The sequence below is a fragment of the Dromiciops gliroides genome, chromosome 2 (assembly GCF_019393635.1).
Source record: "Dromiciops gliroides isolate mDroGli1 chromosome 2, mDroGli1.pri, whole genome shotgun sequence".
NCBI classification, from domain to species: domain Eukaryota; kingdom Metazoa; phylum Chordata; class Mammalia; order Microbiotheria; family Microbiotheriidae; genus Dromiciops; species Dromiciops gliroides.
In genome coordinates this window covers 119,042,233-119,069,120 of record NC_057862.1, presented here as the reverse complement: position 1 = coordinate 119,069,120, position 26,888 = coordinate 119,042,233, and the positions used below count along the sequence as shown (strand labels likewise).

At 38.2% G+C, this 26,888-nt stretch overlaps 1 protein-coding gene across 1 annotated transcript in view; it reads right to left on the bottom strand.

Moving 5' to 3' along the window:
* The window catches only part of MTHFS (methenyltetrahydrofolate synthetase), a 103,713-nt gene that overhangs the window by 65,169 nt on the left and 11,656 nt on the right, over positions 1-26,888 (bottom strand). The gene's annotated exons all lie outside the window — the stretch shown is intronic.

Sequence of the window (26,888 nt, the reverse complement as noted above, 5' to 3'; positions counted from 1 at the left end):
GCATATAAAAGTTTAGAAAAAAGTTGTTAATCTCATCTCTTCCAGAGACAGAACCTGGTTAGGATAACCAGTAGGGTGAAGAGAGCAGGTTGAGAGAGAATATGTATTTTGCAGTGTGGGGTTTGCTCTCCTCAATTGTCTTGAGCCCGCCCTCTGCTGAAAAGTATGATTGTGCTCACTCTCCCAACCCGAGCCATTACCCCCACGTATGGGGTACCAGAGCACCCTTCTCCTAAACTCCCAAAAAGAATATGTGCAGGATTCTCTGAGGATTGGGTTGCCCCATCTCCCAGAGGAAATGTTCTGAAGTGGGTAGGTGGTGCAGGGATGGAGCACTAGGTCTGGAGTCAGGAAGACCTGAGTTCAAATCCAGCCTCAGAGAGTAGCTGTATGACCTTGAGCAAGTCACAACCTCTGTTTACTTCAGTTACTTCAATTGTGAAATGAAAATAATAACAGTACCAACTTCACAGTACTGCTGTGAGGATCAAGTGAGAGAATATTTGTAAAGGGCTTAGCACAGTGCCTGGCACCTAAATACTTATTCCTTCCCAATCCCCTTCCCTGCTCCTTCAACTGACTCCACACTGCTGCTGGCCCCACCAAGCTGCTCCCACATACACACTCCCCCGGATTTGTCACACTGAAAGAATGCCTCCTTACTGTTTTAATCCCTGCCCTCCTGAAGCTTATCACTTCTAATGGAGATAAGACCCAGAGCTCCAGTACACAACATATTTTGAAAAGTACCTGAGGAAGTTGCACAATAAAGGGCTATGTTACTGGTAAGGAAGATCAAGGAAAGCATTCTGAGTTAGGCTTTAAAGGCTAAGTAGGAACATCATAAGCAAAGAAATCGAGAGAGACCATTTTGGACAAGGAGAACAGCATGAAATCCAGGAGAGGGTGTGAAGAAGACAGAACATGAGCCACTTCGGCCTGAGCGTAGTCTGTGTCAAGAGCCATGTCTGACAGGCCAATGACTCTGGCCTCCACTAGAAGCCAAGGCGCCACTGAAGCTTCCTAAGCATAGAAGTGACTCAGTCTCTGAGTGTCAGGGGATGCCCAATGAGGACAGCTAGCACCAATACAGCACTTGAGGGTTTGCAAAGTGCTTTACGTATATCCTCTCATTTGATCTGCAAAATGACTCTGAGGTAGGTGCTATTATCACCCCCATTTTACAGATGAGGACACTGAAGTTTGAAGGTCACATGATTTAGCCAGAGTCACATGGCTAGAAACAGTCTATGGCAGGATTTGAATTATGGTCTTCTTAACCCCAGATCCAACACTTCATCCATTACACCACCTAGACTCATCTGGGAAGTAGGAGAGAACCAAGGTGAAACAAGCTTTCAGGAGTCTATTGCAATGAGAACCTAAACGAGGGTGGTGGCAGTGGGAAAAGAGAGGAAAAGTAGGATGTGAGAAATACTATGGGGGCAGAATAGGAAAAAAAAAAGTTACTATTTAAATGTGAGAAGTGAAGGAACGGAAAGGATCAAAGATGACACTGTTATGAACCTGGGATACCTCAGAAGTTTTCTGGAGGAAATCAAGGAGCCTTCTCCTTGAGAAACTAACCCAAAGGACAGACACACATAAAGAGATAAGCAGCAAACAAAAACAAAAACAAAAGGGGCAGCTAGGTTGTGCAGTGGATAAAGCACTGGCCCTGGATTCAGGAGGACCTGAGTTCAAATCCAGCCGCAGACACATGACACTTAACTAGCTGTGTGACCCTGGGCAAGTCACTTAACCCTCATTGCCCTGCAAAAACAAAAACAAAAAACAAATAAAGAGATAAGCGGCACCATCCGGACTGAGATAACTCCAGGACCACCACTTTTCATTGCAATCTCTCTTGCCCCTTGAGGAGATAACCCTATTAGGTGTGGCTGTTGCCAAACTGGTTCAAGGGGACAGAACTGTCCCTCACTAGACTGTTTCCAACCCACCACCCAATAAGGGAACTTTCCCCAGTCAGATGATCACCCCATTGGACCACCATCAGTCCTCTATAAAAGGATCAGCCTGTCTCCTGCTTGAGGAGATAGGTATCTCAGAGAGCCATGCCTCTGTGCCATGCCTTCTCCGCATGAGAAGTCCAAGGACTTCTCTCTTGGTTTCCTTACCCTAGCACCTAAATAAACTTATTTTACTCTAATTGGATTTGTGTGCAAGAGGGTGTAATTCTTTAAAGAGGAATTCCTAAGGACCCCAAACCCCCATCAATTTCCCCCACAACACCAAAAGCTTGAACCTAGAAAACTAAGTGAATTTTAATTAATAATGTTAACAAAATAGAGCCTAACAAACCTGTTTCATATAAGATGATTTATTTAAAAAAGGAAAGCAGGGGCAGCTAGGTGGCACAGTAGATAGAGCATCAGCCCTGGATTCAAGAGGACCTGAGTTCAGATCCGACCTCAGACAATTGACACTCACTAGCTGTGTGACCCTGGGTAAATCACTTAACCCCAAGTGCCTCACCAAAAAAATAAAATAAAATAAAATAATAATAATAATAATAATTTAACATTTTTAAAAGGAAAGCGACCAGGACATTAGAGACTACCTAACCGAGCCCCAAAATATGCACATCCCCTTTTAAGAAAGAGCTTAGGGGGCAGCTAGGTGGCACAGTGGATAAAGTACCTGCCCTGGATTCAGGAGGACCTGAGTTCAAATTTGGCCTTAGATACTTAACACTTTCTAGCTGTGTGACCCTGGGCAAGTCACTTAATCCTCATAGTCCCCTGCAAAAAAGAAAAAAAGAAAGAGCTTAACTCTTCAAAGATCTAATTCCCTGAGGAAAGATGAATTTGTTCCTTTGGAGAGTCCCAGTAGGAACTACCAGGAGTCAACAAGGATATTATGCAGAACCAGGATAAAGAAAATAAAAAGGCTGACCTCCAACATGTGATTCAATCTCACCAAACAGGTCATGCAGTTTTATTTTCTTTTATAAATAATAATCATAGTAATTATTATTATTATTCATAATAATACTTCAAGGATCCATTATTTCATCAGAGTGGGATACTCCTGCTGCCAACACAGATTGCATCCATGCCTTAGCAGATGGTTTAATGAGTTGCTGTGGCCAAAAGATCCGTCACCTGGTGGCCAACTCCCTGGTAATAAGCCTCTCTGAACTTGGCTAAGTGACAGACTGTGGGTCTGAAATCCAGCCTAGCTAATTAAAATAATAGCTCACATTTTCAAATCCTTTATCTCATCTGATCATCACAATAATCCTATAAGGTAGGTAGTACAAATATAATTACCCTTTTACAGAATAGGAAACTGATTCTCAGAGAGGCTAATTGACTTGCCCACAGTCACCCAAATTTTTAGACTAAGTTCAGAGCCCTTTTCACTACAACACAGTTATAGATATTTCTGTGCCTATAACTGAAAAGTAGGGAAGGAAAACATCAAGCAAAACCCCAAACTCTAGCAGCTGAATTTGGAAATAATGGCTCATTTTGTATGGTATCTATTTGATGGGCACACACACAATTTGGAAGTTTTTGAAAATAGTGACTCTTTTGGCATATATTCATAATATAAGCTTTGCCTCCAGGATAGATTGCCAAAACTGCATTACTTCAGAAGGTATGCAGTCTGCATAGCCTTAAAGAGACTGTCACCAACATTTATTCAGTACACCTGAAATAAAACAGAACATTTTGTACCATGCCTAAATCAAGGAATCTGAGGTCCATTATTTAAACTTCTTCAGTAACTCCATTCACCTATGACCTATCATAATATAACATCTCCTGAGCATCCGCTGGTTGCATGAAATTGCATGGAAGCATGGGGGCTTTCACCACAATACCAAAAGATATGATCCTTGGCCCATATCGCTCTTTTCCTTCCCTTCCCTCCCTCAAGTATAGATTCACAGACGTATTGATTGAGAAAAAGAAGGGGACCTTACAGGTCATCTAATCCAACCTGCCCATTTGATTGATAAGGGAACTGAGGCTTAAAAAAACTTACATGATTTGGCCATATGATGAGAGTGACAGAGTGAAGACTCAAAGCCAAGTTTTCTAATTCCAAATCTCACAGTTTTTCCATTGTACGAGGCTGCCTATATTTGAATATATCCCAAAACTGAATATAAGCATTTTTAAAAATCTATCAATTTGACTCAAACATCCACCCAGTCCTCCTCCATTAGGAGCGATAAATCAAGAATTGACTAAAAGTCAATTGTGGGGGCAGCTAGGTAGCACAGTGGATAAAGCACTGGCCCTGGATTCAGGAGGACCTGAGTTCAAATCTAGCCTCAGATATTTGACACTTACTAGCTGTGTGACCCTGGGCAAGTCACTTAATCCTCATTGCCCTGACCAAAAAAAAAAAAAAAGTCAATTGTAACATTATGCAATGGGTAAGGCCACCAATTGGTGACTATTGCAGAGAAAAAACATTTCAAAATGTATAAATCTTATGTGTTCCCACTTGTAGTTGTGTGACTTTTTTTTTTTGCCATGATATCTAAAGAAATGTGCTTGCTTTTGTTCTACCACTTTATCTGATTCACAAGTACTGCATTTCACCAATTTTTCCATGAGCTAATCAAGACAAATAAACAATTCCCTTTAGAAATAGATGAGTACTTCCTATCATGACATCATTGATCTGGACTAGGAAGGGACCTCCAGGGCCATCGAGTCACAACCCCTCCCTTTACAGATAAGGAAACTGAAAACCCTGGGAGATTTTGTGACATTTCCAACTGCAACACTAATCAACTAATCGAACTACGAGCCTTTATTAAGCACCTATTAATATGTCAGGTGCTCTGGCAAAGTGCCTTGAGAACTAGGAAGACAACATACACATTGACTACAATAATGTAAATGAAAGGAACACTAAAACAAACCTGAAAGCTGTATAATTATATTAATCGATCTTGGCCCCAGAGAAGAGATGAGGAAAAGAACATCTCTCTTTGGAGGGGTGGAAAGACTCTGGATATAAAAAGCTGCACACCCTAATCAGAGAGAGTGCTGTGTCAGTTGGTTTTGCCTTTTTTTCCCCCCTTACTGTTGCAGGTGGAGAGGGAGAATTAAGAAGGCGTACCTGGAAATAATTGTGATTTAAAAATAAAAAAACACCAAGAAACAGTTTTAATTTTAATTCAGTTGTCAAAAAAAGCAGCATTAATATGGTTAAAATAGACCTTTAACTAATCAAAAGAAAAAAGCTGAGCGAATTTATAATGAAAGTGAAACTGAGTCTTTTTGTTCAAACTCCATTAGGTACAATAATGAGCCCTCAAATACTCCCCAGAGCAGTGGTAGGGAAATATTTTTTCTATCAAGGACCACTGGCCCCCAGGGCAGGAAAGTCAATGGAAGACCACATTCTGGTTTCTTTGTATTAAGAGAGAGAAATAAAGTTCTTGCTCATGCACTTTTTTTAATTAACAAAGAACATGAAACTGAAAAAAATACAATATAATTGTAAATGTCTTTTATTTCAAAATTTATAGATCCTTAAGAAAAAAATAACAGAATGAAAAGGAGAGTTAAAGAGCAAGAAAGAAATAGGGAGAGAAGGAAGGAAAGAAACACAAGAAAGGGTGAAATACCAGTCTAGATAGATTCACAGGAAGAATTTGAGAGAGAAATGAAACATGGCCACCTACACAATGCCAAATACATAATCACACAGAGAAAAGTCCAATGGCACAGAGACAGACATAGTGAAATAAAGAGAGAGACACCATGGGAAAGATGAGGAAGTTTCATAGCTTTTATGTTGGAGGGTGAGAATATGCATTTATATAGTGCCTACTTACTATATGTCAGGTACTATATGAAGTGTTTTTCAAATATCTCATTACAACAACACTGGGATGTAGGTGCTGTTACAGATGAGAAATCTGAGGTAGAAAAAGGTTGAATGACTTGCTCAGAGTCACACAATTAGTAAGTATCTGAGGCTGAATTTGAACTCAGGTCTTCCTGGCTAAAGGCCCAGTTTCACCATGCCACCTAGCTGCTTCTAATGTTAGGTTGTATGCTCATATCACATTCTGTGCCTTGAGTTGGGGTATCATCCTAATAGGCTCTCTGTCAGCTCTTTTGTTTTGTTTTGTTTTGTTTTTTTGTGGGGCAATGGGGGTTAAGTGACTTGCCCAGGGTCACACAGCTAGTTAGTGTCAAGTGTCTGAGGCCAGATTTGAACTCAGGTACTCCTGAATCCAGGGCCGTTGCTTTATCCACTGTACCACCTAGCCACCCCCTCTCTACCAGCTCTTAAACAACTCTATTGGCATTGAGAAACAACTTTGTATTGACAAACTTTAAAGTTTTTAAAAAGAAATTTTCACGTGGCACAGTTTTATATTTATGTGAAATTATGTCCTAAGTGTTAGAAGAGTACTGGTCAGTTTAGCAGCTATAATTACAAACATCTTTGGCACGCACAAACTGCCTGGTTATATTATCTTTTGTTCTACAATAATGGAATGTTGACATTTCAAGTAAGCATTCACGTCACTGTTCTGAACTTTTTCATTGAATCAAATACAACTGGGGGTGCTAATAATAATAGTTAACATTTACACAATGCTTGAAGGTCGGCAAAACATCTCATTCAATAATCCTGACAAGAACCCTACATTGTAGGTGCTATTATTATCCCCAATTTAGAGATGAGGGGATAGTTAGTAAGTAAGGTGGGGTTCAAACCTGGCCTCCAGGATTTCAAGTATATTCATCTTTCTACTATACCATATACCTCCTCTATCACCACTCCTGTCCCCTCCCCCAAATAAATAAACAAACAAATAAATAGACATATGCATCCATAGATAAATGAATGAATGATTGAAATGCTTCAGCACCAGGCACCAAAACACCTTACATTTACAAACATGCCATTGAGTCCATGATTTTGTCCTCAAAACAACTATATTCCTGCAACCCCACTAGGATTCAGTCTGCTTTTTTTGTTTATAACTCTAACATCCAATGTTGTATAATTATAAGTTGTTACTGTCATCAAGTTATGCAAAGAAAGTTGATTACAAAATCTACAAGGTAGCCCGGAGTCTTTAAAACAGCTATGAGTCTGTCTAGGAACACTTGTTTCTCATTTCACAAAGAAAACAGCCAATTTTCATAGTGTAACATTCTAATTGTCTGATCTTTATGGCATTGCCATTTATAAGAGTTAATACTATGATTTCACAACTATAAGCATCAATGGTAATGATCCTACAGGACAGATGAATAAACTGAGAGTGGACTCAATCTCCCAAGGTCAAAGCTTCTCCACCTCTACTCTAACAGATAACATGCTACATTGGTTCCTTCTGAAGTGTGTATTGGGAATGTTGGGGTGGCCAAGAAAGGTTTCAAGAAAGAAGTGGACGGGGCAGCTAAGTGGCACAGTGGATAAAGCACCAGCCCTGGATTCAGGAGGACCGGAGTTCAAATTTGACCTCAGACACTTGACACTTACTAGCTGTGTGACCCTGGGCAAGTCACTTAACCCTCACTGCCCTGCCCCCCCCCAAAAAAGGGAACATTAAAAATAAATAAAAAGAAAGAAGTAGCACCAGCCTTGGATTCAGGAGGACCTGAGTTCCAATATGACTTCAGACCCTTGACACTTACTAGCTGTGTGACCCTGAGCAAGTCACTTAACCCCAATTCACCAAAACAAAAAAAAGAAAGAAAGAAAGAAAGAAAGAAAGAAAGAAAGAAAGAAAGAAAGAAAGAAAGAAAGAAAGAAAGAAAGAAAGAAAGAAGTGGAACTGATTCTGAGTCTTAAAATCAAGATATAAACAAGGTTTGGGGGCTATCCTTTGTATTCCTGAGCTTAGCACAGTGCCTGGCCCATAACAAGAGCTTGATAAATTCTTGTTGATTGACTAAAAAGCAAAGAGGCAGAAAAAGGGTAGTCCAAGGGAATGAGTTCTAATCAAAGACATGTTGGCAGAAGAAGAATGTAAGTGAAGAACAGTCAAAGCCCCTCACCCTCCATGGAAATTTCTATGTGGGAATCTACATACACCATCAGGCCCTATTAGCTGAGGACCAAAAGAAATGCACTAAATGATCAGTTTTATAATTCCAGGCCTCTTTTATTAAACCTGAATCTCTTCTGAATTGTATCTATACAATCATATGTCTATAAACCTAATGAGTATTTTAAAGTCCCAGTTAAAGGTAATAAATGAAAATTGAATTGTAATAGCAGTTTTAAACACCTGAACTTCTTAATGTAAATAGTTTTAATTCACCTGGGCCCATCCTTCTAATGATACTTAAGTGCTCACCCAGTACATTCAATGAATCATTACACTGGAATAGAACATTTAGCAAGCTAACATATCTTGGCAAGAATAACAGACTATAACCCCTACGGAAGTATCGTTTAATCTTAATGTGTAAAGAGTTCGAAGGTAAAATGCCAGTCTGAAATTAGTGTAGATTCCAAAGCTGCTGTCTAAAAGGTGAAGGAGAAAACAGTGGGAAATAGCAAGGCTATCCTATCTGTCCTGTACTCATCATTCAGGTGTCCAGCCCTGTCATCAATAAAAGGATAAACTTTTCTTCCTGACTGTTGGATACGAAATGGCTTGGGAAAACCCAGCTTCAGACAATGTACTTCCATGGGTACTTAGTGCCTACAATCAAAGTTCTTCTATTTGCAAAATTGCCAAGAATAACATTTCTTGGAATAGTATGTATAATACAGGACACTCTCAGGATAAAAGCGCAAAAGAAAAACTCAGAGAGCAAAATAGTAGTAACATGCGAGGCTCTAAAAATAAAAGGAATATGAAGAGCCCTGGAAAGGGAACCAGAACTGGGTTTTCGTTTCAACTGCTGTGGGATCCTGAGCAAGCACTCTGCTTTGGAGCTGCAACTTATTCACCTACAACATATGGATGCTAATGTCCACCCTACCTGTGTCACAGGATGGGAATAGGAACAAAAGGAGGCAATGGGTGGGAAAGGACTTTGAAGAATATGAAGTGTCGGAAAATTTTAAGATTCTCTAAGGCATGATTCAAAAGCTACACAGATAGCTTGTTTTCTGCTTAAAACTGTCATGCCTACTCTCTGAGGACCAAAACCTAGCATAGTTTCTAGAATAGTACACACATTGAATAAACCACCTGTGGATTGATTAGAAAATGAAGAGATCTATAACCTTATTTGTGTCATGGACCCCTTTGACAATCTAGCAAATCCAAAGGACTCCCTTTCAGAAGAATGTTTTTTAAATGCATAAAATAAATACACAAGATTACAAAGGAAACCAATTATATTGAAAAATAATTATTGGGGGAGCTAGATGGTGCAGTGGATAGAGCACTGACCCTGGAGTCAGGAGGAGCTGAGTTCAAATCCAGCCTCAGACACTTAACACTTACAAGCTGTGTGACCCTAGAGTCTGTAACGATTGGAATAACGCCACCTGCTGGATACTAACTGTAGAAGAGTTCTGCCCATGAAGCGAAGGTCTTTGAGGGCAAGACCAGGAGTCTTTGGTATCAGGAAGTGACGCGGACTAGTGGGAGGAGGAAGGAGGAGACGGAGGCGCTTTTTCCTTTGGACTCTGGTGGAGAGCGGAGCTAGAAATGTGCTCTCCCTTTAATAGATAGGAATCTAGGCCTTTTTCTCTCTCTTTACCAAATTCTTATTCTCCTTAATAAATGCTTAAAAGTTTAACTCTTGCTAAAGCTTATAATTTATTGGCGACCACTCATTAGATATTTTAGACAGTTTAGCTAGAATTTTAGCCCTTAACAGATGGCTGACCACGAAGAGGAAAGCTGAACCTCACTTCTGATCTTCCGGTTGGGTAAGAAATTTCCCCTACCCTTTAAACTGCTAAGTACTGGTGTACTGGCTGTGTTTTCCTTTAAATTTTTTCGAATGGACCTTTTAAACTCCCTAATTACCCTATTTTTGATTTTAGTCTGTTTAACCAGACAAATGGGAGATAAGATCATGTTAATGCTTTGTTTTTGTGGATTTTCTATTTTTCTTTTTATTTTTGTTAAAAGAGCCAGCAACTTACGCACACAAGGAAATATCTCTCCCTCTCCCAACCATGCTTTTTCAGAGAAACCTGAAGAGATTCCCGCAGCTTTTCCCAGTTCTAACAGTAATTGTTGCTTTAATTTTGCATGCCTGGAGGCAATGACCCACCCTCTAGAAGCTTTTAAATCCCCTAGCACCTGGAGGCAAAGTGGGGGAAGAGGAATCCAGGCCTGAGTTCAAAATCAAGTCTCATTCAAATTGCTCTGGTCCCTCCCCTCCTCTCCAGACCCCACCCTCTACTCCTATGGCCAAGCCCATAGCTTCCCCTGCTTGGGAAGTCCAGAGATCTGATGCGCATGCTCAACTTTCTCTAACTACATTTGCAGCTTCAGGCTCAGCCCTTCCCCAGCCTGGCTGTGCTTCTGAGACAACCTTAGAAAGCCCTTTAAGTTCCACATATGCCCGTTTTGTTCATAATTTTGCTAACCTGCTTTTGTCTTCATTAGTAATCTTATAAAGCATTTGTATGGTGAAAAGCCCGACAGACAATATAGAGGGGTTAAAGAAGAAAAACTAAGCTGAATAAGAATGACAATCAACATAGTTCAAGACTCTGCTTCTTTTGCCATGGAAGGGTATATATTTTACAGAAATGTAGAAGTAAGCAGCAAGGTATTGATATGAGTATTGGGGATTTTAGATACCCGGGAATCAAAAAGTGTTCTGAATTCATTCAGAGTATTAATGTCAGTTCGGAGGTTACATAGGATTCTATGCTATTACATATACATTTTGAAATTAATGGTATGGGTTTATTTTCGTAGAGATTTTCCTGCTTTTGAGATTGTGTTTTATACTTAGTTTTTAAAACAAGGAGAATATTTGTAAAGCTTTTTATAGTCATGTGATCAGGTTTATATTTATAATACTCTTGTTATATTAAGTTCATATCATTTAGATTTCCTTAGTTTGAATTTCAATTGTCTTTTTATTGTTCCATGTGTATTTTCTTCTATTCATTTGTCTATCTAATTTTGAAACATTGCAAGATGGTTTTGATTTTATTATACAATGTTAATTCTAGGAGTATTGTGCTCCCATATTCTGATTTATTTGTTTTTGTTATTTTTTTTTTCTCAACTGATTATTTGATCAAACTCTTTAAAGCATTTCCCTGGCAAATTGGTTGCCATGGCAAGTGTAAATTGATTCTATAAGTATTATTTTTGATTAAGCATATTCCAAAAAAAAAAAAAGAGGGGAACATTTGTAAAAGTTGTCTTTGAGATTGTGTTGTGCTTTAACTTTTATTTAATATGTTCAGATTTTTCAAAAAAGTAATTGTATACTAAGTAAAAAAAAGGGGTATTATTTGAAATTGTTGCATAATTATATATTGTGTTCTGAGTCAAGATGTATTCACATTTTTTGCAATCATTTATTATCCTCAATTTTTAAATCCATATGAGACTTGGATTATGGGAACTTATCATTTAAGACATTAATTGCCTTTATTCTGAGTTATCAGATGCCAGTGGCCAAGATGCCATCCAATCAAAAGAGGAATACATGCAAGAGCAGACACTGAACTGTCACATGAGGGGGAGACATGCATGAAGTCAAGGTATGGCCGAGAGAACGGCTTTTGACAAATGTTGAGGTTGGATTCTCTTGGTTTCATATTTTATTTTATTTTTCCCCACAATATTGTACAGATGGCTGGAAGTATTGATCCCACCCATCTCACTTCTACACCTGGCTTCTATGCTCCCTCCTATATGCCTGATGCCATGACATCTCAATCCCATGCATCTGATTAAGTCTGACTCAGTTTCCTCCAATATGTTCGGTGGCATGGATATATATTCCATCCACCTATTTTAAGCCTGGCATACTGTATGGGCAGTACATTTTCCTCAAGTGTGGGAATGCTCATATCCCATCATTTCTCTGTTCTTTTATGGTAACCCCCATAATTATCTCAGGTGTCATGATAAATACAGTGTTGAATTTGGCCTTAACACCTGTTACCAATTATATTAGATTTTAAAATTTCTCATAATGGCATGAGGATAATTAGGCAGATGATGCAAAAAGTGATGAAACAAAGATAAAAATTTTTTTTAATAATTAATATCGCAGCAATTGTCTTCTCAATTACCCTCCATAAGGGGGGGACTATAGTAATATTATAATTTTAAAGAATGGTTCAATTTTTGTTTTATTATATGTTTCATGTGTAACAACTAAGATTCTGAATTCCCTTAGACATGTTTTTGAGACTTTCATTGTTTGATTTGATTATTGACAAAGCTATTTTAAAGTTGTGTTAAGCTCAATTTTGTAGGAAATTTTCCTGGCTGATTACCAGCATCCACACATCAACCCCTGAAAAGACTTCCATTCCACGACTACACCTAGAGGACATCTGAGAAAAGACTTTCAGAGACTTTAAATGAACAGTTTTTGTTTTGTTTTTTTCTCTTTTCTATTTCGGTTATAATATACACCATCTGTCATATGTACTCTCTGCAGAGGCCCTCCCTTTGCAAGACCAATGTCAAAGCGTCGGTTCATGAGGACAAAAAAAAAAATCGCCCCTCTGGACAAAACTTTCCTCTCCTTCCTTTTCTATATTGTTGTTCACATATTATTAGTTAGCAATAGTCGTATTATATTCTTTTACTGTTCCGTCAAGGAACATTTTGTTTCTTGAGGAACAACAGGGGGGACTGTAACGATTGGAATAACGCCACCTGCTGGATACTAACTGTAGAAGAGTTCTGCCCATAGAAGCGAAGGTCTTTGAGGGCAAGACCAGGAGTCTTTGGTATCAGGAAGTGACGCGGACTAGTGGAGGAGGAAGGAGGAGACGGAGGCGCTTTTTCCTTTGGACTCTGGTGGAGAGCGGAGCTAGGAAATGTGCTCTCCCTTTAATAGATAGGAATCTAGGCCTTATTTCTCTCTCTTTACCAAATTCTTATTCTCCTTAATAAATGCTTAAAAGTTTAACTCTTGCTAAAGCTTATAATTTATTGGCGACCACTCATTAGATATTTTAGACAGTTTAGCTAGAATTTTAGCCCTTAACAAGTCACTTAACCCCAATTGCCTCACCAAAAAAACAAAATCAATTAAAAAAAAAAAAGAAAAAGAATTATCAACTTTTTTTTAAAGTTCACAGACCTGAGGTTAAGAACCCCAATTCTAACACTTCTATTTTGTGAAATAGAAGCAATGATTTACCATCAGAATTCATCACAGTATATTGCTGGGCATTTCCTGGAAATTATACTGTTTTAGCAAGTTATGTAAGAATTGTTTCCATTTTAGAACTACAAGGGTTTTTTTTTAACTGCATATAAATATTATGTACTAATTATTATCCATACATGGAATTTATTACATATACCTGTATTTTGTTACATATAAATATCATACATGAATTATTACATTTGCATATTATATTTAACATGACATATACATATCCAAAGCTATGTCAAATGAAAAACAGTAAAGAAGGGAAGGGGGAAGAAGTGCTTAATATATGCCAAGCACTGTGCTAAGTGCTGTAGAGATATCTCAGTTGAAAGCAGAGTGATATTTAACTGGGAAAAAAGATGACACAAGATACATACTATCTGCAGCATTTCAAAAGGCTATTGAGAAGAGGGAGTAGACGTGCTGTGTTGTCCCACAGGAAAGAAGACTAAGACCAATATGTAGAAATTTGGGGGAGACATTTCAGCTTGAAGATGGCAAGTTTCAGGTTAAAGGGAGAATTTCCTAACCCTTAGAACAATTCAACAATAAAATGGGCTGCCTCTTGAAATAAGGGTCCCACTTGAGATTTATGAGAAAAATATGTGTCACAGACAAAATAGAATGGATTCATGTATGAGATGACAGGTTGAACAAAGTAACTTCTATTCACTTCCAAATCTATAGTTCCATGATTCTGTAATTTTACTCTTAACTCCAAAAAAAAAATTATTTAATTAAAAAAAAATTAGAAGAAGAATGTCCTCAATTTTCTTCTACATTTTGTTTTCTTTTCCTTCACCTATCTAGAAAGCCTTAAATAAGTAGAAAGTAAAAGGGAAGAGCTACATTGGAGAAGGCAAGAAGAGAAAAGAGAAAGGATGGGATAATGAATAAGGTTCTGGAGGGAAAAAGAGTGGATGCTATCAAGAACACAGAATAGCCTTGGAAATCAGGAGGGATGCCCTTTTCCACTGAAACAAAAGGGAAAGAAAAGGAAATGTAATGGTACTAAGGTGAAGATTTAAAGATCTAGATAGAGGTGTTTTAGAGTCACAAGAATAAACGCTGGCAGAATATTTTTTTTCTCTTTATTTTTCTTGGTTTTTTTTTTTTTTGAAAACATGGCTAACGTGGAAGTGTGTTTTGCATGACCATATATATAGATATATAGATATATATATATATGTGAGTATATGTATGTATGTATATGTACATATGTATGTGTACACACACATATATACATATATATACATATATATACACACACACACACATATATATATATATATATATGAAATGGGTATATTTCTTGACTTCTCAATGGGTAAGAGAGAGAACAGAGAGAGGGAGAGAGTTTAGAACTGAAAACAAAAGTTAAAAATTAAACAAACAAAAAAGAATGAACACTGGCTGAGAGGTAAGTGGATCTAGGTTCCCTAGCTCCTGTAGTAATGTGACATCAGTTACTTAGCCTCTCTGAGTGCTGAGTATCTTCATAAGTAAAATGAAAAGGCTGGACCAAATGATTTATAAGGTGCTTACCAGCTTTAACATTCTATGATATATGATTTAGCCTGGATGAAGAAGCTCATGAAAGATGACCTAAACTGTCTTCATAATGAAGGAAGCAAAATCATTTGCCAAGATCAAGTGAGGGTTTGAGAAATATGGAAAATATTTGGAACAGTTACTGTGAAATATGCCCTGAGGAATCAACACAAGATAAATTAAAGTATTGTGAAGCAATATCAAGGCCCGGCTGAAGTTAGCATAAATGTGTAGTAGGCTCATGCAGTAATTTCATAACTAGCTCTAGTAAAACTCTCTGACTTCAACATTGACTACCCACTACGTCAAGTAGTATTTTCATTTACTTGTTCCCAAACTACTTCTCTGATGTATCAATAGGTGCCCTTACTCCTATCCCCAATTCTAATAACCTAAGATATATTCAATATGTCCATACTCACTCACTATACCCATATAACACTTGATTTTATAGACTTTATATCTTAGACACAGCTTAGTTGGGTCTCTGTCCAAGCTTTCTATAAATTTGTTTTTGTTTCTCTGACACTGCCATTGCCTCTCACGATTTTATAAAGTAACACAATCCTCCTCCATAAGATTTTGCAAATGAGCTTATATTCTAATTCATTGTTGCCATTGGCTTCCATATTTCTCTGACTGACAAGGAAATCAAATGTTAATTGGCTAAGGCAGTTTCTAGGTTCATCTGGTTTCCTAGTTATGGTGACTAACTTCTTGTAGTCAAACTTCCCTATGACACAAGCAATGAGCTTAAAAAGTCAAGTTAGATTTACTCCAGTTGTATGCTATATAGTCTTCTCATTTTTATTCTTTCTTAGTATTGATTTGGATCTTTGCTCTAACAAAAGCATATAGCATGTCATTTCTACATAGATAGCTGATTTGGATACTATTTTACATCAATAACAAACCATTTCTTCTGTGCTAAAATATAATTACTTTCATTTACTGTAGTGTTATTTAGAGTACACCATATCCTATGCTTTTTAATTCACTTCTGGAATAAAGTATTGATGACAGATAAGGGTGAGGGCATTTAAAGATAAAACTGAGAGGACAACAAACAAAATAGAAAAGATATGTAAAGATTTCTATAATGATTTTTTTTTCTCTATGTGGAATACCACATTAGGATTCTAATATTACAGTCCTGGATATGCTTCTAGAGGAAATAGAAATAGCAACAAGAAAACAAAAATGGGAAGAGCTACACTAGACTGGATCATATATGTTATGGGCCCAGGGTACCCCAGAAGTTCTCTGGGGCACATCAAAGAACCTTCTCCTTGAGAAACTAAACCAGAGGACAGATACGCCTAGTGAGATAAAATGAACCAGTTCAGACTGAGCTAGCTCCTCAACCCCCACCCTTCATTCTAGTCTCCCTCAACCCTGGGATGATAAGATTAGGTGTGGCTGCTTCCTTTGTATTTGGAGGAGATGGCTTGAGACATCTACAGCCACCCCTCACCCATCTCCTCCAGCCACCACCAGTGGGGGATGGTCCTCCCTCACTAAAGGAACTTTCCACAGTCAGATGGTCACCCCCATCAGTCCTCTATAAAAGTAACTGCCAGTCTCCTGCTCAAGGAGATTGGTATCTCAGAGCCACGTGCTTTGTGCTATGCCTCTCTCCCCATGAGAAGTCCAAGGATTTCTCTTGGTTTCCCTTCCCTTCCCTTCCTGCCCTACATAAACTACCATCCTATTCTAACTGCTTTTGTGTGCAAGAGGATGTAATTCTTTAAAGAGGAATTCCTAAGGACCCCAAACCCCTAATGCCTACCCCAAGCCCCTTCCCAAACCCCCTACCCCATTCTCCCCATGACAATATACATAATAAAGATGTTCAAACTACTGGTGACACGATTTTAAGAGTACTGAGGGAACAATCCTCAAGCTATCTGAAATAAGAGAGGATACCACCCTTTTGGAGGGAAAATGTTGATCTTATTATTATCAAGAAAAATAGTGACTGAGAAAATATCCAAAACCACCAAATCTTAAGTCTACTTTCCCAAAACTACCATATGCAGATCATCTGCACATGTGTTGAGAGCATCTTTAATGAAGAGCTGAGATGGGAACATGCAGGCTTTGTAGCTATATTCTATAGCAGACTATACCTGGTCAGTCACAAAACTGACCAAAATATGTGGAAAATTATATGATCTGATTATTTTTATCATGTGTTAACTATAAAAATATCATTAGCCTGGTGGAGCAAATAACTTGGTAGACAACAAAGTGTCTTTCATACATATATTCCAAAATCATGATAGAAAAAAATACTAATTGTATCATGAAAGGTTTGGATTATACATAGGGAAAAATTCTATTCTGATAGTAAAGAATCATGTAATGAGTGATTTTCTAGAGATTTTTTAAAATAGGAAACTAGCTTTGGTTTCAACTCTTACACAGTCCTTATGATTTCTCATAATTCTTCCATTATATTCCACTGCTGTAATGATCTGTGATGGGGAGAGAAGTGGTAAAGAAGACAGAGCAAGTGAGCAGTGAGGGAGTCAGAGAGAGATAAAGAGAGAGAGAGAGAGAGAGAGAGAGAGAGAGAGAGAGAGAGAGAGAGAGAGAGAGAGAGAGAGAGAGAGAAAGAAGAAAGAAAAAGAAAGAAAGAAAGAAAGAAAGAAAGAAAGAAAGAAAGAAAGAAAGAAAGAAAGAAAGAAAGAAAGAAAGAAAGAAAGAAAGAAAGAAAGAAAGAAAGAAAGAAAGAAAGAGACATTTGTTAATTACCTACTGTGTTCTAATCACTATGGTAAATGATGAGAATACCAAAAAAAGCATAAAAAAAGGCAGTTCCTACTTTCAAAGACCTTATATCCTAAGGGGGGGGGGGGCGGGGCAGGAAACAAGGGAAACAAAACAGAAAAGGGAGATGAAGAGAGATGCGGGGAGGAAGAACTAATGAAAGGTTGTAAAAGTCTGAAGAGCCAGGAGTGGAGCAGAAGGAGGAGTTGGCATAGCTGTCTTGGGCACTTCTTTAAAAGGAGGTTGCAGGAGGAATTCAGCAATCCAAGGAGAGTGTAGAGGCATCTTCTAGGATGAGGAAGCTGCTAGTGTAGAGAAGTCCAGAAAGTCAGGAGCAGAGCCAAGATAAGAGTAAGCTTAGCTGGTTTACAGTATAACAGTTGGGATGTCCATGAGTTGTTATTTTTGTCACATGACCAGCCTGGCTCTTTTTCCAGTTATATGTCCTTGATATGTATTTTATTCCACTTACAGATTCAAAGGATTACAGATTCAGAGCTGTAAAGGGTCTTAGAGGTCAAGTAGTCTGACCCCCTCATCCAAGATGAGAAAAATGAAGCCCACAGAGATTATGCAACTTCCTTGAGGTCACACAGCTAGTAGGAAGTAGAGCCAGGATTGGTACCCAGGTGTTCTGACTCAAAAGAAATATATTGGGGCAGCTAGATGGCACTGTGGATAGAGCACCAGCCCTGGAGTCAGGAGGACCTGAGTTCAAATCCGGCCTCAGACACTTAACACTTACTGGCTGTGTGACCCTGGGCAAGTCATTTAACCCCAATTGCCTCACCAAAAAAAAAAAAAAAAGAAAAGAAATATATTGTAGTCTATGTATATTTGCCACATGGGTCTTTGGGAGATTTTGAATTCTTCTAAGATTATTGTGTTCATATAGTATCACTTGAAAACTATTGGTAATAAAAAGATAGATTTTTACAACAGTGAGCAGCTTGAAATTATTTTTTTTAATTGCCCAATATATCAAATGAAATCTAGCCAGATATCAATCTTCTATCAAATTCTGGGCCTAGCTTATTGTCCCTCTTAGGCATCTATCCAACATATACTTGAAAAGATGTGTGATCTCATCTAAGAGGGTCCTTCTTCAGCTGATGCAGCTCTTAAAACCATCCCCATCCTTTCATTCCATGTGACTCACATATCTACTCTATTATTCTCTTTAACTATCCAGTTTATAGAAGATAGATAAACCTTGCTTTTCCTTTCTGTTGCCAATGTTTGAATTTCTTTACTACAAATTAAATCTTGGTACAACCAAGTCTAAAAGATTATCTTGATTCTTCAATTGTATTGGAATTCTGCTATATCAAATGTTGCATGATATAAGTGAACTATTGGCTGAGACTCAAGATTTTTTTGCAGCAGAAATTTCATTTTAATGACAATTCATTATAACATGAAACTCACTTAATCTTGTAAGTAATCTTGTTAGCAGTTCTATTAGTCTGAGGCATAGAAAAGATGCACAAGAAGAAAAGATAAAATTAAAATTAGCTCCTTTAAGTCAATGTGATTTTAAATTGGGTTATCTAGGTATTTTCAGATTATCTATCAATTTAAATTCCCCATGTTATCTCCACCATACATTAGCACAAATACTTAATAACAGATGGGTTTCTGATTCATTTCTAAGTTTCACTATGCAACAGAACCAGTTCCCTAGATAAAGACAAGGTTTCAAAGAGCTATACACAAATAAAAGATACCCTTCGATAGATGTAGGGATTACAGTAACTGCAAAGAGCTCCTTCTCCTATGGGTTTGGGGGGATGATTAAAGGTAATGTAACTATTGCTCAAGCAGTCCCTGAATAGACATTATATATGGTTAAATCTAGATAAAGTAGAGGCAGCATGGCATGGTGGATAGAGACCTGGCCTCAGAGTCAGGAAGATCTGGGTTCCGGCCTTCCTCTAACATACTGGACTGCCCCGCCCCCCCCACCCCACCCCCAAGTTATTTAACCTCTCATTACCCCAAGTAATTCTCCAAGATTATAAATTGCAGATCTGCATTGGTAGAATCTGCTCCTTGGGGAGGTCCCTATACCAATTAAATCATGCCTTCAATCTCATCCTATCCCCTATTTTAATGTATATATTGTATAGTAAACCCATATTCTAGGGAACTTTTCCCGAAGGGTAGGGAAGGAAGGAGTGAGAGAAGCAATGAGCTATAAATCAAAAGGTCTTTTTGCTTTTTAAAGAGTGGCGATATCTGAAAGATCTGAGGGTGCTGACCCTGAAGCTGGCAGGAGGATCTAGAAAGGGTGCCAGCTTTAAAACAGAAATAACTAAGAATCAGGTCTAAGGCAAAGTCAGAAAATAGAATCTTCCAGAGGTAACTAACATTGTATTTGGCTATACAGCAGGGCCAGGCCAAGAGGTAAGTTAGGACAGAAAGGGCCTGTGATAGAAAAGATTTTGGTTATCCAGAGACCACTCTCATGCTCTATGAATTGATAGGTCTATGCTCTTTAAGTGTTTTATTTTCATTTATTTCCTTTAAGTGACAGTAGAGAACTTTCCTAAAGCCTAATCTCTGCCATTGGTAGAGGAAGAGGAAGAGAGAGAGAGGTAGGTCTGTAGAATCTGGGGTATCATGGCACTAGGCATGGATTAGTAAATGCAGTAGAACAGAAGGAGCTCTGGTGAACAGGTCTGCAAAAACAGAATACAGTGAAAAAGGAAAAGGAAACTCCCAACTGGTGCTGGACTTCAACAAGGCTACAAGAGCCAATCAACATGTCCAGATCTGAATTCATTACCTTTTCCCCAAGACCCTCCGTTCTTTTTTTTTTATTTGGGGGGGGGGCAGGGCAATGAGGGTTAAGTGACTTGCCCACGGTCACAGAGCTAGTTAAGTGTCAAGTGTCTGAGGCCGGATTTGAACTCAGGGAGTCCTGAATCCAGGGCTGGTGCTTTATCCACTGTGCCACCTAGCTGCCCCAACCCTCCGTTCTTTTAAACTTGCCTAATACTGTTGAGGGCACCACCATCCTCCCAATCACTCAAGCCTTTTCTTGATGTCATTCTTGCCCCCTCACTCTCATTAACCCCACACAGACAATCTGTAGCCAAATCTTGTTGTTGGTCCCCTTCTCTCACTGCCACAAGCCTGGTTCAGACTCTCATCAACCCTTATCTACACTGTTAGAAAAGTTTTCTAAGTGGTCTCCCTGTTTCACATCTTTCCCCCACTCAATCCATCTTTCATTCAGCTTCCAAGGGGATTTTCTAAGACATAAATCTGACCACATCATATTCTGCTCTCTAAGTTTCAATGGATCCCTATTACCTCTAGAATAAAATACAAACACCTCTGTTGGGCTCTTCATAACCTGACCTCGTTCTGCCTTTCCAGCCTTCTTACATTTTACTCCCCTTGAGTCACACTCTAGAATTCAGCTACACTAATCTGCAATTCCTTGAACAAACTATCTCTCATCTCCATGGTCATCCCCAGTGCCAGGTACACTCTCTCTCCTTGCCCCTACTTTCAGTTCCCTTGGTATCCTTCAAGACTAAGCTCAAATTCCAGTTTCTAGAAAGGCCTTTTCTGGTCACCCAAGTTCTAGCAACTTCCCCTCCAAGATTATCTTCCATTTATATTGGACATATTTTGTAAATACCCAGTTATTTAGAGGATGGCTTCCTGATAAAAATATAAGCTGTTGAAGACAGGACTATTTTTGTCTTTGTATCTCTAGCACATAGCATAGTGCCAGCACATAGTAAACGCATAATAAATGCTTGTTGACTAAGAAATCCAAAAATCAAGAGAAGTGGATACCACAACTGGGACAAGCCAATTTTTCAATTAACATATGTTGAAGAATTCCTTTCTTAATTTTTTCTTAGGGACCCAGAATTTAAACTTCTGATACTATATGAGGCTTACTGTCTGCCTAGACTATATAAAATAAGAGGGCAGCTGCACACCATGAATGCATATTTTAATCTAATCACACAGAAGACAATCTGGAGCTCTAATCAAGTCATCTCGAAGACTTGATAACTTGAACAGTGCTTGGAAAAATTAACATCCTGTTACTTCAAATGAAAAGCCAGGATACAAAGAAGAATGATAGGAAAAATAGGGACAAGGTGGGCATATTGAATTCTCAAATAAGAGTCTTCCCCACCCCACTGATCAACATCTTTTCTTATTAATACATTAGAAGGAAAGGCCAGATAAGCTTTTACTCTGGACTTGCCTTTATTTCTTTTAATCAAGAACCGGTGGTGTCATTGGTCCTCTTCAAAAACCAAGGGCAAACAACTTCCACTTTTACTTTATTCTACTTGAGTGCATATTAAGATATTGGATAAGTCTGTTGGTTTTTAAGAGAATTTATTGTTTTAAATTCACTAAAAATCATCCCATTCCAATGGGAGGAAGTGTGATATAGCAGAATGAGAGTGAGGTGACATGGGCTCTTCTCTCTGTCAGCTCTAATTCACCATGGCACCATGCAGTTGGCCAGTCTAGACTGTTAGCACTTCTCCAGAATGACAGGATTGCACTAGATCAGTGGTTCCCAAAGGGAGTGATGTGGCATCCTCCCCCTCCGTGTGACCAAGTTTGAAGTTGTTCCACAAAACTCCTCCCAAGCCCCAGGCTTCCATACATGAGCACTGGCTTTGAAATCAGAGGGCCTGGGTTCCAGTTGCACCATTAATGATCAATGCGACCTTGAATGAGGCATGTAATTTCTCCAAGGCCCAGTTTCCTCATCTGTAAACCGAAGGGAGTGGAATGGCCAGTCTCTATGTTCCCTTCTAGCTTTAATCTGTAATGAGAGGATCCCACCTCAGTCCTCAGCTGTGGTTTGCTGCCTATTCTTCCTACTTATCGAATGACAACAGCAGCCTTGTCCATCCTGAAGCAAAGCTATGACTTTTGCTGTGAATGATAAGAAAATGAAGAAAAAAGAGGGTGAATGGGGTGAAGCAGGGAGAGGAGAGGCAGGAGAATCCCAAGACTCCAGGTAATCTGGAGACCCAATTCCCTAAGAACCTCTCTTTGTTGCCACCTTCAATGCCCAGTGTGTCTCAGTTCCTCATGGTGAAGAATGCTATGTTGAAAGCAAAAAATAGTTTCAAAAAACCCTGGACTAAATGAGTCCTAAGATCCTTTCTTGTTCTAAAGATCTATTACACTGTGATTTTTTTATTTGAGTGAAAAAAAAATGCATACCACTGACACAAAATTCCCTAGAGACTCCCAAGATGACTGTCAGAACTCAGTTAATTGCTGATAGCCTTCAAATTTTCTTAGCAACCACCATACAGCCAAATGAATTAGGTCTACCAATTTATAAGAAGTCAGATAAACACGAATCCCCCACATGGGCAATTTGGTTTGCTACAGAAGTCGTTTGCACTATTAATAGAGAGGGCATCAACACGATGGCCAGGGAAAGCAGCTTGCTTAGTCAGCACCATAGCTAAGGTGAGCAGCATAGCCAGGGCATTATACAACTGGTATGGCAGCATGTAAGAGTGGCATTCCCTAAGAAATTTAAGGAAGAGAAAGAGTACTTACTGGATGCTGGTAGGTTTAATTACCCAGACCAGTTTTTGTGCCTTTAAATGGTTTGAAGTGTTCTTAGATTGAGGGCAAGACCCAAAGAGACCCGTAACCAGAAAGATGGCTAAATAGTTGCTTGCTACAAACTCCTCCAATTCCAAAAATCAAAAGAGAGTAATTATGCACCAGATATAGCATAATTAAAGATGAATGCACAAGTTTAAAAGACACACAAGGTAAACACCAAATGAATTAACTCCAGAAATTCTTAATATAGAGAGTTCTCATTCAACAACCCTACACCCACATGCCTGCCAGAGTAAGCGTAATTAAGCCCAGAGGCTTACTATTCAGGGATTCAGCTGTAGAGATGCCCCACAGCAGGAACTGGCAGGAAAAAAAAAAAAACCAACTTCCATAAAAAGTAGCAGACTCTAATTCTGTTCAGTCACAAGAAGCAATGAAGGAAGGAGGTGGAAGAATTGGGCAGGATGGAAAAATGTACTGAGAAACAAATCTGCTGGTACTTTGCAGTACTCATCCATCTTGCCCCTCAGCTGCATTTGACACTGTTGAACACCTTCTCTTTGCAGGATGCTTTCTCCTCTCTGTTGTTTGTTGTTTTTGTTGTTGTTGTTGTTTTTAACACTATTCTCTCCTAGTTCTCTTCCATCTGTCTAACCACTGTTTTGCAAAGGCTCCTTTCCTGACTTTTACCTATAACATCAACTTTGGGTTTTCCTCAAGGCTCTTCTTAGCTAGATCCTTTTTTAACTCTACACTATCTCTTGGTGACCTCATCAGCTCTTGTGGTCATCTCTTATGGATGACTCACAGATCCATATACCCAGCCCCAGCCTCTCTTCTGAGCTTCTTTCTTATATAGCCAATTACTTATTGGACATTCCAAATTGGACATCCCAGAGAGATCTCAAATTGAACATGTTCAAAACAGAACTTATCAAAAGCACCAACATTCCTCCATTTTCCCAGGTTCACAATCTCTATTTAATCCTCATTCTTCAACTTCCTTCATCCAAATATTCAATAAGTTGCCAAATTTTGTCATTTCTACCTCCATAACATCTGTAACATCTGACTCTTTCCCTTTACTCATATAACCACCACCTCATCACCTCTCACCATGACTATAAAAATGGCCTTCTTAATTGGTCTCCTATCTTCATCTGTCGACATCCCAATCCATTCTCAATACATCTACCAAGGTGAATTCCTTGGTATGGTCAAATCATTCCCCCACCAAATAAAATTCAATGACTCCCTCTTCCCTCTAAAATAAAATACCAGCTCTTCCTTTTTGGCTTTTAAGTCCTTTACAGCCCTGACCTATCTCTCCAGCTTACTATGCATTACTCTCTTTCCCTATGCTCTCCAGGTATCTGAAGGAGAAAACACCAAAGACATGGAAAAAACCTTGAACTATGTTATTACAAACAAAAAGCAATTAATAGAAAGAACATCAATAACTAGTGACCTATATGTTTACTTTCCCAACTATCTAAAATTTTTATAAAAATAATTTGCTTCAAGGACATCCTTGATGAAGTCATTAAAAGAAGGGAAAATCTATGTTAGATAAATACTTAAAGAAAGGATTTTTTTAAATTTTTTTAAGAACTGGTTAAGAAATTGTCTAAATATCTAGGGAATGATATTCTTCCACAGTTATACTTGTAGGGGAATCAATGAAAATTCCTCCTCTGACATTCCCCTTTATTTATAAATTTAAATTCTTCCTGAAGCTTAATTACATTTAGAATAAAATACCCTGCTACAATAGGGACCAGCCAGAGTGAAGGAACTAACTAGTAGCAAAAATAGACCAACAAAAGAAGCACCTAAAAATAATGAGTTTGGGAATATAGGAGGAGAAAGTAATGATAACAGTCCCAAACAGCCAAGTAGTCAAAGAAGATGAATGAACAGTTCTCAAAAGAAGAAATATAAACTCTCAGTAGTCATACAGAATGTTCAAAATCACAGAGAAAAGCAAATTAAAACAACACAAAGGTATCCCCTCACACACATTAAATTGGCAAAGGGGGTAATTCAGTGTTGAAGCCAAGCACACTAATTCACTACTAGTCAAACTGTGGATTGGTCTAAGGCTGTTAAATAATTTGGAATTATGAAAGAAAAGTTACCAAGCTGTTCATGCTACTTCTTTCTTCTTTTTTTTTTTTTGGCCAGGGCAATAAGGGTTAAGTGACTTGCCCAGGGTCACACAGCTAGTAAGTGTCAAGTGTCTGAGGCTGGATTTGAACTCAGGTCCTCCTGAATCCAGGGCTGGTGCTTTATCTACTGTGCCACCTAGCTGCCCCCTGTTCATGCAATTTCTAACCAGAGATCCCTTAACTGTGTTTATACCCCAGGGTGAATAACAACAACAAGAAAAGACCAATATGTACAAAAAGATTCATAATAGGATCATTTTTAAGGCTCCCCAAAAAGTCTTTGCCTACTATAGCAAAAAGACCACTGGTTCTACTGCTTTCTGCCTGCCTGTTCTCAGGAGAATCACTTAACCACTCTGGGCCTCAGTTCCTCATCTGTAAAATAAGAGTGTTAGAACTAGTTCCCTTTGAGCTCTAAATCTATGATCTTGTTGGTGGGAAATGTCTGAACAAACTGAGGTATATGGATATAATAGAATATTACTGGATTGTAAATAATGAGAAATGTAGAGAATTCAGAGAAAAAGAAAAGACATGTATGAAGGTATTTAAAATGAAGAAAGCTAAGGCAAATATATATATACACAATACACATATATACATACATACACACATACACATATACACATATATACATACATACACACATACACATATATACATACATATACATACATATATGTATATATAAAATCAACTGTTGTTTGTTGTTGAATCTTTTTGTTCATGTCTGATTCTTTGTGGTCCCACTTAGGGTTTTCTCGGCAAAGACACTACAGTGGTTTGCAATTTCCTTCTCGAGATCATTTACAAATGAGAAACTAAGGAAAACAGGCTTACGTGGCCTGCCCAGGGTCACACAGCTAATGTGTTTGAGGCCAGATTTGAACTCAGGAAGATGCCTTCCTGATTCTAAGCCCAGTGCTCTATCCACTCTGCAAAAAGGAAATGAAAATCAAGCCAAATAAAACTGATAATGCTGTTGTGAAATTATTCAAGTTAAAGTATTCATCCTTTCTTTCTGTTAACAAGCAATAAACTCTAAAAATGGAAATCAGCATGCACTATTAGACACAACCACTCAGCTGGGTGGTTTTAGTTTAAATAGTTTAAATAACTCTCTTAGGTACTTTTGTACAAAATTAATCTGTTTTCTCTTAAAAATAAAGTAGTGATTTAACCCAATAATAAAATGACCAGTTCTTTATAAAGCACTTAAGTCATACTAATGATGAAGAAAGGGGAAGTCAAGAAGCATCATGTAACTTCAAAGCAAGTACAAAAAAAAAATCTATATCTATATACATACACATATGTACTTTGCACATATATATGTATATATATACTTTGTACATATACATTTTTGCTATATATGTATGTCTGTATATGTATATACATATATGTATATAAATAGACATGTGTGTATGTGTGTGTATATATATATATATATATATATATACTTTTCTCGAAAATCAGTAATTATAAGATGATAATCCTGTTACTATTGTGGCCTGTGATATTA